The sequence below is a fragment of the Lytechinus pictus genome, chromosome 2, assembly GCF_037042905.1.
Source record: "Lytechinus pictus isolate F3 Inbred chromosome 2, Lp3.0, whole genome shotgun sequence".
Taxonomy (NCBI): domain Eukaryota; kingdom Metazoa; phylum Echinodermata; class Echinoidea; order Temnopleuroida; family Toxopneustidae; genus Lytechinus; species Lytechinus pictus.
The window spans coordinates 41,107,469-41,121,055 of NC_087246.1; the positions used below are offsets into that span (position 1 = coordinate 41,107,469).

The window sequence follows — 13,587 nt, forward strand, 5'->3', positions numbered from 1 at the left end:
TTCTTTGATACCATTGAAAAAAAAATGACCAAAGGGCACAGGCTTTTAGCACTTCTCCGCTTATGCCATCAAGACCTTTAACCTTTCATGGATTTACATTACTGTCGCAGTACAGGACCAGAGTACAACAATGAGGACCAGAAATGCGTGATGAGTGCAGTTCTGTTATTTATTTAATTGCCGTATAGTCTCGGCTGTAGCTGTACGTAGCTCGCAGTATATACAAAGCGACAAGAGGAACAATAAAAAAAAAACCTGAAAAATACAATCAAGAGAAAAGGTGTCATAAGATTTTGGTTCATAAAAATGTGACAGAATTTACTTTCATAGGTCACTTGAAGGCAAATATTAACATGCAGTTACACGTTTTATAAACTCAGTAACGATGATTACAACATGTGATAAAAGTTGCATATCAAATTATCAATGCATGAAGTTATCCTTTCAACTGTATACCAATCTATGCTGTTCTATTGATTACTTGATAAATCTCGACTTCATTTGTGTTTACACGAGAGCTTGTTTACATTTTGTCTTATTACCAAATTTATGAACATCATCTGAACTACCAAATCCATGCATGTCTAACATCAAGATTTCAAGATTCATTTATAATTCAATAAGAGGAAAGAAATCATTGTGCTTCAAATAAAGTCAAATGACTCAAATACTCAACTGTATAGCATAACCTAAATTAGAGCATATAACATTTCTTGTATTTCAAATGTGATAAAAAGAAATAAATTCATATATCCATTCTACTGAAACGTACCCAAGGGCTCGAAGACAACACACCCACTGAGCAACCGTCTAAGAGGTACCAATCTCACTGCAGAGTCACTGTCCTTCAATAAAACATGTCAAAAATAAGCAAATGACTACGTAGAAATATGGGTTACACTTCGTAATTCCGAAGGTTCGTAATTCCGAAACACGTAAATTGCCTATACCTCTATGTTCGTTAATCCGAAAACGTAAAAGGGTTCGTTAATCCGAACATTTGTGGCGTTATTCCGAAGGTTCGATAATCCGAAAACGAATAAGGTTCGATGTTCCGAAGGTTCGTTAGTCCGAAAACGAAATAAGGTTCGTTGTTCTGAAGGTTTGTTAGTCCGAAAACGAAATAAGGTTCGTAAATCATTATGTGTTCGGACTAACGAACCTTCGGAATTACGAACCTCATTTCGTTTTCGGATTAACGAACCTTCGGAATTACGAACCTCACTTTGTTTTCGGACAAATGAACCTTCGGAAATTACGAACCTCATTTCGTTTTCGGACTTACGAACCTACGGAATTACGAACCTTCGGAAATACGAACCTTCGGAATAACGAACCTTCGGAATATCCGAACCTTCGGAAGAACGAAGCTTCGGAATTACGAAGCTTCGGAATTACGAATGTATGCGGAAATATGAACTCTTTCTTTCACTTAATTGACATTACATACCTACTCAAGCTTATGAACCCGAAATATATAGTCTCCAAAAACCTTGTTACAACTTTGCCTAAACAAGATGTATTTCTCAATAAAAGTTTCCCTTCTCACCACAGCAATATCTAATTCATGGGCACCGCCATCTTTATTCTATTGTTTACATCTGTAGCGCCATCAACGATCATGTCCCTACGGCAAGTCTCGTCTGAGAATAAACCCATACCTATATTGTACCGATAAATCTCTGCATTTACTCATCTTCTGTAACATAAATAAGTATAACTATTTCTGTGATTCTTTCTATCATCGATTACTCACTAAAATCTGCTTAAAATCTCCAATCTCTCTTTACAAAGTACCAATAATATTTTCCAATAAATCGTAATAAAACCTTGTGGTATCAACGGGATTTCTGACATTCAAAAGCATTTCCCAATTCTTCAATGCGATATGAAGACATTGTATCTACTCTAACAGTAAGGCATGTTATGCAACTAACCATCCATAATTCTTTTGGATCCTTCACATTTCCAGATATTAACACCAAAATGTTTGCATAATTTGTAGAGTAACACTATAAAATATTTTAGTTCACTTACTCACTAATACTGCTTTGAATTATGACACTCAAACTTCGCAAGCGAGTCGCAACCTTGGACATTGCACCGTGCTACGTCTGTTAACAACCTTGGCTCAAACTCGTCTCGCTGTCCTGTGTCTACGCCCAATGCCACAGCACATCACACGCATTTCACGAGGGCAGTAACTTAATTTACATACACAACTTAATTTGCATGCGTGCAAACCAAAATCTCTTTCAGACTAACCAATTTGCATGTGCGGTAACCCAAAATGTCAAAGGCGATAATTAGCATGCTCATTTAGTCAAAAACATGCGCACTGAGCAAATACATGTACGAACAAATTCAAAGAGCTACAAAATAGTCCATTTTCCTACATTACGAAACAAAGATGCCACCTCCCAGGTCTGAAAAACAATCGGGCTACCTTCCTTCTGCTGGAGAAGTGGCTTTAGGTCGGCTAATCTTCTGTGGTAGTTGTCGCGCTCAAATCTGCAGTAGAAAAAGAAATGGTTAAAAAAAAAGAGAATCACATGAACGATTGAAACGATTACAAAGACAAATGCTACAGAAAACAGAAATAAAACTTTTAATTGATAATATATAAATAAACTATTACGACACAAACTGATATTGCTTTTTAAACAATGTATTAAATCCTTGCCTAAACAAGGATATATCTTAAATGAAATTTCTGGAGCACAAATGTACATGTATCATACCATGCTATCAAACTTGGAGGGAAATGACAAAATATACACAACAAAAAAAGTAAGTCCCCCTAAATCGAATTGCTGTAACTTTTGAACGGAATTATTTTGAGATGTGATATTTCGTAGGTGGTTTTCTACACTCATTAAGCAACTCCTGGTGAAAAATGAGATTGATCGGTTGAGTCATGCATGAGTAATTAAAGATTGAATTAAAAATGACAATTTTTTGTCTCGCCTGCGTAGCGGAGCGAGACATAGGTATCACTATTTCCGGCGTCGGCGTCGTCGTCAACAATTGTGTTGTACACCCAATAACTTTCTATAGCTTCGAGGTGGGATCACCAAATTCATACCAGAGGTCCATCTCCTGAAGGCACAGGTCAAATTGGAATAAGGTCAAAGGTCAATGAACTTTCCATGACTGGCACTGTGCTGTGTTGTACACATAATAACTTTCTATATCTTCGAGGTTGGATCACCAAATTCATACCAGAGGTCCATCTCCTGAAGGCACAGGTCGAGTTCGAATATGAGTCGAATTTGAATAAGGTCAAAGGTCAATGAACTTTCCATGACTGGCACTGTGCTGTGTTGTACACATAATAACTTGCTATATCTTCGAGGTGGGATCACCAAATTCATACCAGAGGTCCATCTCCTGAAGGCACAGGTCAAGTTCGAATATGAGTCGAATTTGAATAAGGTCAAAGGTCAATAAACTTTCCATGACTGGCACTGTGCTGTGTTGTACACACAATAACTTTCTATAGCTTCGAGGTGAGATCGCCAAATTCATAACAGACGTCCATCTCTTGAAGGTACAGGTCAAGTTCGAATATGAGTCGAATTTGAATAAGGTCAAAGGTCAATGAACTTTCCATGACTGGCACTGTGCTGTGTTGTACACACAATAACTTTCTATAGCTTCGAGGTGAGATCGCCAAATTCATTCAAGAGGTCCATCTCTTGAAGGTGCAGGCCAAGTTCAAATGTGAGCCGAATTTGAATAAGGTCAAAGGTCAATGAACTTTCCATGACTGGCACTGTGCTGTGCTGTACACACAATAACTTTCTATATCTTCGAGTTAGGATTGCCAAATTCATACAAGAGGTCCATCTTTTGAAGGTGCAGGTCAAGTTCAAATGTGAGTTGAATTTGATTAAGGTCAAAGGTCAATGAACTTTCCATGACTGGCACTGTGCTTTGTTGTACACATAATAACTTTTTATATCTTCTAGGTAGGATTGCCAAATTCAAACAAGAGGTCCATCTCTTGAAGGTGCAGGTCAAGTCGAATGTGAGTTGAATTTGATTAAGGTCAAAGGTCAATGAACTTTCCATGACTGGCACTGCTGTGTTGTACACACAATAACTTTCTATAGCTTTGAGGTGGGATCGCCAAACTCGTAACAGAGGTCCATCTGAGTTATATAGTATACATGTAGTTTTGACATGCAGTCTCTTCATGACTGCAATATGCAGGCGAGACAACGCTTGGCGTTTACTTTGTTGAAAGTCACAAGAGTATTTTTGTGCAAATACAAAGTTGGGCAAAAGTTGTTTTTAGGTGAATTCTATGGTGTTTATGCTGTTGTACTATCCATCATTTAGCCACTCCACACACAATTTTGATATCGTATGTTCATGGTTGAGTGAGCACAATGTATCGCAGGGGCCGCGGAAGGGGGGGGGGGGTTAAAATGTAAAAATGACCATACGATTGTGATTTTTGGCATGGTCAGCCCCCCCCCACTTTGTAAACCGTTCCGCGGCCCCTGTATTGTGACATATCATCATAGGGGTTTATGATATTATCCTCTACACCTTGTAAGATCATGTTAAAATTTGACAAGTGGAACGCCTCTGGCAGTCTCGCCTGCATTACGCGATTTAATATAGCAGCAGTGCTAACTTTGAAAACTACTATAAAATAATCATTCACAAAAACACCATTCATATAATGACATAATACCACGTTCATTGACCATAAATGACATTTGAACGGTGACTTAAGACTTGTCAACTACACCCATGTCCACATTTCATTCACTCTACAGTATCTATAAACTTTCAAAGTTATGATGGCAATTCAACAATTACCCCAACATTGCCTAAGTTTATTGACCTTAACTGACCTTTGACCTTGGTTTTGTGACCTGAAACTCACAGGGGATGTTCAGTGATACTTGATTACTCTTATATCCCAAGTTTTATGAACTAGATCCATAAACTTTCAGAGTTACGATGGTAATTCAACAAATACCCCCAACACGGCCAAAGTTCATTGACCTTTAATGACCTTTGACCATGGTCATGTGACCTGAAACTCGTACAGGATGTTCAGTGATACTTGATTACTCTTTTGTCCAAGTTTTATGAACTAGATCCGTAAACTTTCAGAGTTAGGATGGTAATTTAACAAATACCCCCAACACGGCCAAAGTTCATTGACCTTAAATGACCATTGACCATAGTCATGTGACCTGAAACTCGCACAGGATATTCAGTGGTACTTAATTAACCTAATGTCCAAGTTTCATGAACTAGATCCATAAATTTTCAAAGTTATGATGGTAATTCAACAAATACCCCCAACTTGACCAAAGTTCATTGACCCTAAATGACCTTTGACCTTGGTCACGTGACCTGAAACTCAAGCAGGATGTTTACTTTTACTTGATTAACCTTATGCCCAAGTTTCATGAACTAGGTCCATATACTTTCTAAGTTATGATGTCATTTCAAAAACTTAACCTTCGGTTAAGATTTTGAAAATAATTCTCCCAACATGGTCAAAGTTCATTGACCCTAAATGACCTTTGACCTTGGTCATATGACCTGAAACTCAGGCAGGATGTTCAGTAATACTTGATTAACCTTATGGCCAAGTTTAATGAACTAGGTCCATAGACATTCTAAGTTATGATGTCATTTCAAAAACTTAACCTTAGGTTAAGATTTGATGTTGACGCCGCCGTCGCCGTCGCCGTCGGAAAAGCGGCGCCTATAGTCTCGCTCTGCTATGCAGGCGAGACAAAAATGTTGGTGTCTCCCCCGATTATAGGCCCTCCCCCATTTTAAAATTATGGATCCACCACTGATTTGTCCATTAATTAAACTGATCATGAGAAATTGTTAGGAAAAGAATACATTTATGCAGTATAAAGAGTATTCATTCCTAAGTTTTCGAATGTGCTCGCTCAACCATGAACATGTTTGAAGTTCGGAAAGTGCGTGGTGATAGAAATGATGGATGATAAAAACAGCAGCAATTAAAGTCACATTTGAAACTGAATTTGCCCCCAATATTCACTTAATTACCCTTTAAAATGAGTCTGTGACATTGAAAATACAAATTGTCCAACTTTGATGCGTGCTCACTCATCCATAAAAAAACAAATCGATTTCATTTTTGCACATAATTCTGACCATAGGTTGGTAAACATTACTGCCAAATGACATTGCTAAAGACAGCCTTGAAAAAAAGTTCCACCATATTGAATAAGGGGTTACTTATTCTTAAACATATGCACCCATAATGTACACAAGTCTATGAGAGAGGAAGTCAAAATTTTAACAAATATGAAATGAGGGTTTGTTTCATGGACGGTTTTTGTTACTTCTGCCAACAGTTATTTCATGAAACTTCGCACATGGCTTCAGAGTAACACTATCCAAAAGGCGCGCACACCAAAATAACCATTCAATATGGTACAGAGTGGGGGCAAGGCCTTGAACTTTCTTCTCATTTGCATAATTTTCGAATATTGTGTGCTCACTGATGCATTAAACATCGGGATTTTCATAAAAATCAAATCTAATTAACTATGCAAGAAGGTTTTTGACAGATATCCATAGTTACAAATTGCATTTTTTCCAATAACGTAAAAAGAGCTAATCACATTCCACATGTTCATTCAAGCGTGAATGTTTAATTAAACGCCTTTGAATCATTGAAGCATGTTAATTGGTCATGAAACTAACGAAAAAGTTGGGGGAAAGATCATTTTCAGTTAACAAAATGAAACATTACAGGCCTATGATATTTGTAAATCATATTTTTTGTTTCAATAAATGTTCATTGAACCGTGAAACGAATATTGTTGAAGATACTCTTCCCCAAAATAACTGTCATATTCTATCATTTTTATTGATAGAAATGTGTAAAAAATCAAATTATAGCAAATTTAGACTTGTGTTTATTCAACCGTGAAATTTAGCCAAATATGTATCGTCTTTTAGAAAGTACCTTTTACAAGCCTTAACACTATTTTCTATTATAACTCACATGTGTAAAATCATGAAATCTTAGCTCAAAATCGATAATTCTGATGATCACTAAATTAGGCCTAACGTTAGATCTAGCCTAACACAGAAAAGCATATGTGGGACAGTGTATTGATACTCCACCATTACGAGCCCAATTAATGCCGTCTGTGTAACGTTGGAGGACAAAAAATCGGAAACAGCGGATTTATCAGTCTAATATTAAACTTAAAGGAGAATGAAACCCTTGAAACCAGCTGAATCCATATCAAAGAGAAAAATCAAAGAAACATATTGTTGAAAGTTTGAGGAAGATTGAATGAATAATAAGAAAGTTATGGGCATTTGAATATTGAGATCACTAGTGCCATGTAGATCCTCCATCGGCAATGCGACCAAGATCTGTGATATCACACACGTACAACTCCCTCATTACTTTAGTACTTATTTCACTTATATTCTCACTTTTATAGAGTCTATCACAAGGTGATGTGTTATTTTTATGAGATGACAAGTACAGAGGTTTCACAACATTATATCATTGATGAATCGTTTGTCATATGATTAGAATGAGCAAAAATAGATGTTTTGGGGTATATTTTCAGTGTCCAAATGGGAGAGTTGTACGTGTGTGACATCACAGATCTTGGTCGCATTGCCAATGGGAGGATCTCCATAGCATTAGTGATCTCGACATTCAAATGCTCATAACTCTTTTATTGCTAGTCCTATTTTACTCAAAGTTTTGTTGATCTTATTCTTTGATTTTTCTGCTTTCACAAAAGCTAACTTGCTCCAAGAGTTTCATTCTCCTTTAAGAGCTAGAGCTTAACACTATGAACTTGACATTTTAGATTTCTTCTCACCCACGACATTTCTCCTGCAGCAATGCTCTGCTTCTGCTCTGCTTGGTGGATAAAGAGTGATCTCAAGCAATTCCTTTTACATGATTAGCGACAAAAACAACAATAAGAGGGAAGAAGCAGACTGGTGTACATACACTTCTCTGGAATAAGGCGCTCACTTGCGTGTCAATTGAGAGACAGATGCCGTTTTTGGGTGCTTACTTTGCAGTCATGTTGCTCAATTAGGAATTTTGGTGCTCACTTAGCACTTTGGGCGCTCAATCAGCACCCTCTGCTGCTCACTTGAAAAGGAGTGTCGCTTACTTGACATGAAAATGGTGCTCACTTAAAAGGTCGATATTCTACAGTATACTTCAATTTTAAACCTTTATTTCATATTGGGTAGCATCAAAGTTTAGACATCTCTTCTGACTCGAGAAATGTCGCAAAATAACTTCTTAACGATATGTACGTTTAATCTTGCAGTAAACTTTGCTTTAAATTGACACTTAAAAACTTGAATAACTTGAATATCTCCATCTTGTGTCCGGTGTTGGTCTCGACATTGGTGTAACTGTAGTGCAACCTTCTTCTTCTGTCAGAAGCCTGGGTGTTGTGATTGACTCCTCCCTGAAGATGAATCGCCACGTTTCATCCCTTTCAAGTTCGCTGCATTTTCATCTCTCAAATATAGCTCGTATAAGGCCTTTCCTAAGCCAGGCTGCCTGCGCGCATGCTCTGAGAGCTTTGATCACATCAAGAATTGACTATGAAACTCCCTGCTATGTGATACATTTGTTGGCTAACATCCAGCGACTTCAACGAGCTCAGAATCGTGCAGCCAAATTGGCATTCCTTGCCAAGAAGCGTGATCATGCCTCTCCCCTTCTACACCAATTACACTGGCTTCCTGTCCATAAGCGTGTCACATACAAAATCCTCACCATTGCCTACAAATGCATCCATAATTGTGCTCCATCCTATCTTAATGACCTAATTTCTCTGTACCAGAATGAAAGGCGTGGACTACGATCGGGTAATGATACAACTCTGTTGGCAAGACCAAGAACTGCTACCTCCTCAGGGGACCGATCGTTCGCTGCTGCCGCGCCACGCCTCTGGAACCAGCTCCCCCGCTGCATCCGTGAATCGTCATCTCTGGGAGCATTTCAGCGGTCATTAAAGACATATCTTTTTAATAGTAAATTTACTTATGTATGTATTTTTGTTTTCTTTCACAATTTTAATTTTGCTCATTTTGTAAAGTGCTGTGATACAATCATTGTGAAGAGCGCTGTATAAATACTTGTATTGAACAATACCACACTGCTAAAGGCGATTTTTTTTAAACAAGTGCACAGCTAGTTACCAAGAATGCGTATAGCATTTTCATTTATTTGAATGCAGGATAAAAGAACACTGCGGATAAATGCCTTGCTCACGGGCATAGGTGCCGCGGCCGGGATCGAACCCCAGAGTGATTCTTGAGGTATGAATGACACCAAGGGTATGAATGACATCAAAGTGTATGTTATTGTTTGCGCGAACGTAAATATCTTTTGATGCGGATTCGGGTCAGAATTGTTTGGGTATTAAAGTTGAATCAAGAAGGGGGTGAGTTTCCATAAATATAGGTTCTACATACAATATATAGTATATATAATTTGTTCAAACACATAGCATGTCACAATAATCCTCTGCCTTCTCGATATTTTGCTTTGAAAGTCTATGAAATTAGCCACCTGTCAGAGCCCGAGAGACGAGTGTACAGAAAAGTCACTCGGAGTGTGACGTCACCGGGGGGAATTTAGTATAAGAGGTGCCTGAATGTCATACAGAAATGCTATGCAGAGAGAGAAAGATATTTTACAATTTTTTTTCAAAGCAACTCAAATCAAACAAATAGGACTGATATGTACAAATCTTTACTTTCCCTGTATAAAAAACAGTATGAATAACCACCATGAACTCTTCAATCATGATGTAAGATAGCAAACAGTGAGTTATTGAATGATATTTTCACTATTTCTCATTTATTTTATCACGATGTTCAATCAAGTGAGTAGCTGGAAAGTAATTCCGGCGGCTAGCTCAGCGCGCGCTGAACGCATAATACTAGTACACACAACACCCAGGCATTGAGTGTACTGTTATGGTCTGGTATGTCGACTTAGTTCATGGCCGTGCAGCGATCCCCTGGCGTTTTTTCTTCTTTTCTTTTGTCTTTGACTCCACTTTTATATCCTCTGGATCATTTCCACTCATAGCTCATTCCACAGAACAATCTTGAACCAAACGTATAGTATTCTTTCTCGGCCTTCTGAGTTGTTTTCTATATTTAATTATGCTAGGGGTCACCGTCACACATACAAACGCAATTCGGAAGTGAGTTGAAGACAGAAAGATATATAGTAATTAGTATACATCTCTATGGTTGAAGACAACAAGAACGGTACGGTAGCTCGACAGCTAGCTGCGCCGGAGCGGGCGGCCGGTCGGCACGTAAAGCAATTCCGCAACCAACTGTGTTTTTTTGCAAGAGCCGCGTCACACGCGGATAAATATGTCATAATAACACGTCTGCTACGGTATCGACTGGTGAGAAGATCTCGATCAAATTTCATATTATTCACCTTGAAATTATTCCTTTAGGGTCTATGGTATCATTCTGAGGGAATTCACATATTTGGAATAATAGTACGGCCACAAATATTTTAATCATTTCCTCTTTGCAAGTTCTATGGCTCGCAGATACAACTTCAACTGCAGTTATTCCATATGAAGGAGTACGTGCATAGTACACAAAACGGCACTGCCTTGATTACTACACCGGGACCGAATACCCCCCGGTGACGTCACACTCAAAGAACACCCGTCTCGGTAGGCATTGCAGGAGCGAACTCAGGGAAAATGGGTAGGGATAAATCGTTCAAATTTACTATTTTGAAAAAAGAAAATGGGGGGTCGAATCACCTATTAGTGTTTGGGGGGTTGTAAGGTTGCTATTAATGTAAATATCTCAATATTTGGAATCGTCTTCTTAATTCAACTTTAACAGAACTTCTAATCCAGTGTGTAGAGGGGGGGGGGGGGAGTTTGAGTATATTTGAGGTGGGAGGCACACGTCATTCCCCAGTAATAAATACAGTGGAGCATGAGAAATCACAATAATGACAAGTATACGATCATGAGAATAACGAGGGAGTAGGAGATGATCACTCATTTATATCTAGACCTATCATTGTGACCAATGTTTTTTTCCCTTGTAATTTTCATAATTATGATCGTTATTGAATGAAACCATTTCCCTAAAAAAACCCCTAAAATTCGACATTGCTACATTGATAAATTCTTACTCCGACATCGGAGGCTTATATCTTTTAACCGATATCAGATGTAATTTGCATTGTGAAATTATAAATATTATCTTCCAACCAAATATGAGTCTCGCTTTTTCTCGATCCGACACCTCATAAAAAATGAAGGTTTAAAAGTATAAGATATTAAATTCAAAGCTGGTGAGCATAATTCTGAATGATTTAAATGAGGAAATAATCATATTGATATAATTGCGTGATTATCCTCCCGCAATATACACCTGTCTCTTCTTCTTGGTGCTTCCCGATATGAAAGAAAGGTTTAAAACTGAAGTATAGAATATCGGCCTCAAAGTCCCCCCTTCCCCAACATCGTCAAGTTATCTGACGTCAGAAACTATTTATGATTATGTAAGCGATGTCAGGTTATGAAATAAAGGATGGCCACGGGAAGAAAAATATCGAGGATAAACTAGCGGACGGCCTCATCGCCTGATCTGATCGAGAGATAGCGCCGACGAACAGGCGTGCATAAACGTATTTTTTTACGTACATCGCAAACAGCCGCTCACAAAATGCATTGACATCACCGTGCAGATCAGTATATCTACAGCACAAAAGCAGTAAAAATTCGACGGAGAATTGTGCAGAAAGACATTTGAAATTTCGGATAATGTTGATGTCGTTAGTCGCACCTACCTTCGATCGGAAGTTGATTTTCATTTGGGCGTAAAATTCCAGGGGATTGGCGAAATTTAATATGATTTTTTTATGATGATCAGACAACAATTGCACAATATTGACAGCGTAAAATAATGTATTGAAACCGAAAATAAATTGCACATTGCATTTTAGGTAATGCAGTGACTTTCCCTGATTGCAGCGATCGAACTTACATGACCGTATCTGGTCGAAAGAGGGCCAGAGATCGAGCGGTGATTGTCATGAGAAGGATTGAGTAAACAATCGCCCTGTGGCGACCGCACAGAAGCGTTGTTGGCGTAACAGAACGCTAACATTAGGGCCAGTCATACCTTTCACGTGCGGCCACCGCTAGATGCATTGTTTTCACTAACAGATCACTAAAAGTAGGCCTCCCGGTATCGATAAACTCACAGAAGCTTAGCCGAATTCCTAATAATCTAACAATAAAAGGTTTAGCAGAAGCTAACAGTGGCGCTAATGTTAATACAAATCACTAACAGTGCCAAGGGCACCAATAGTGATGATGTTAGTGAATAATTTATCTCTTTAAAAACTTGTATCCCTTTCTTATACCAAGTAATTTATAATAATACCTCGACCAAATTAAAGGGGTATTCTGGGCCCAACAATATATGAATAAATTGAGTGAAATTAGATGAGCAAATTGCTGAAAATTTCATCAAAATCTGATAAAAAATAACAAAGTTCTTGAATATTGAATATTAAACACTGTATTTTGCAACTGATATTACTGAGCAGCATGTTGCCAATATGCAATAAATGGAACGATAATGCCATATCCTCTAGCTCTTTCCCCTTTTTCTGATTTTATTGAAATGAACTCGTAATTGTCTTAAATGTATGTATGTCGCCTGAGTAACAAAATGATGATCTTTGAAGCAATATTCTGTGTGGAAAAAAGTTAAATAAACCTAATTTTGTATGATCCAACAGACCCTCATTGCATATTCCTGAAGACATGAATATAAATTTCACCGAAATAGGGCCTAATGCAAAATTTTAAGAAACCATTTTTTTTTTTACTCATTTCCAATTTTTAACAATTTGTCAGTGTTTTGTTTGTCTCACTTTACTGTTCAAACCGTATTATTTTCTTCAGCCTGGAGTACCCCTTTAGGGATAGGTATATAGCGGGAGATGTTGATTAGTGCCAAGATATATGATCCTTTTCAAAGATTTTTTTCCAAGATATATAATTTATTTAGGTGTTTGAAGACACTTTTATGAATAGACCCTACATTAGAAAGAAGAACAATAGCTGATGAAATTTATCGCATGATAACCATCATTGGCAAATACTCTATCATGAGCATGATGAGTGAAGTCTATGAAGAGCATTTTCAAACAAAAGAAACTGATAAAAAGTGGGATTGCATTTTGTTTTGTACAGAATCACCATCGTAATATCATGATAGGCATTAAAAAAATATTTTTAAAGCTTATTCGATATTTTAAAAATTAAATTAGTAAATATATATTTACTAACTGCTGCCATTTCATGTTTAAAATGTAATAATAATTCAATTTGTAGGCCTATATAATGAATTACATTCCTTTACCCTTTCCTAGACAAGATTTTAAACTTGTAGGATGTGAAAATAATCATAACTAAATCTAAGTTAAATCTAGATCACTACCATGACTACGCCTAAATTATATATTTTGCCTAACTCTAATCCCCTAACAACAGCTTTCTCTGC

General features: G+C 37.6%; 1 long non-coding RNA gene across 1 annotated transcript; it reads right to left on the bottom strand.

Annotated features, from left to right (window-relative positions):
* Positions 1-348: 348 nt before the first annotated feature.
* On the bottom strand, positions 349-12,014 carry LOC135153118 (uncharacterized). Its single transcript, XR_010292598.1, has 3 exons — positions 11,861-12,014; positions 2,397-2,511; positions 349-845 (listed from the first exon to the last, which is right to left on the bottom strand). It is a non-coding gene; the product is annotated as an uncharacterized LOC135153118 (long non-coding RNA).
* Positions 12,015-13,587: the final 1,573 nt, after the last annotated feature.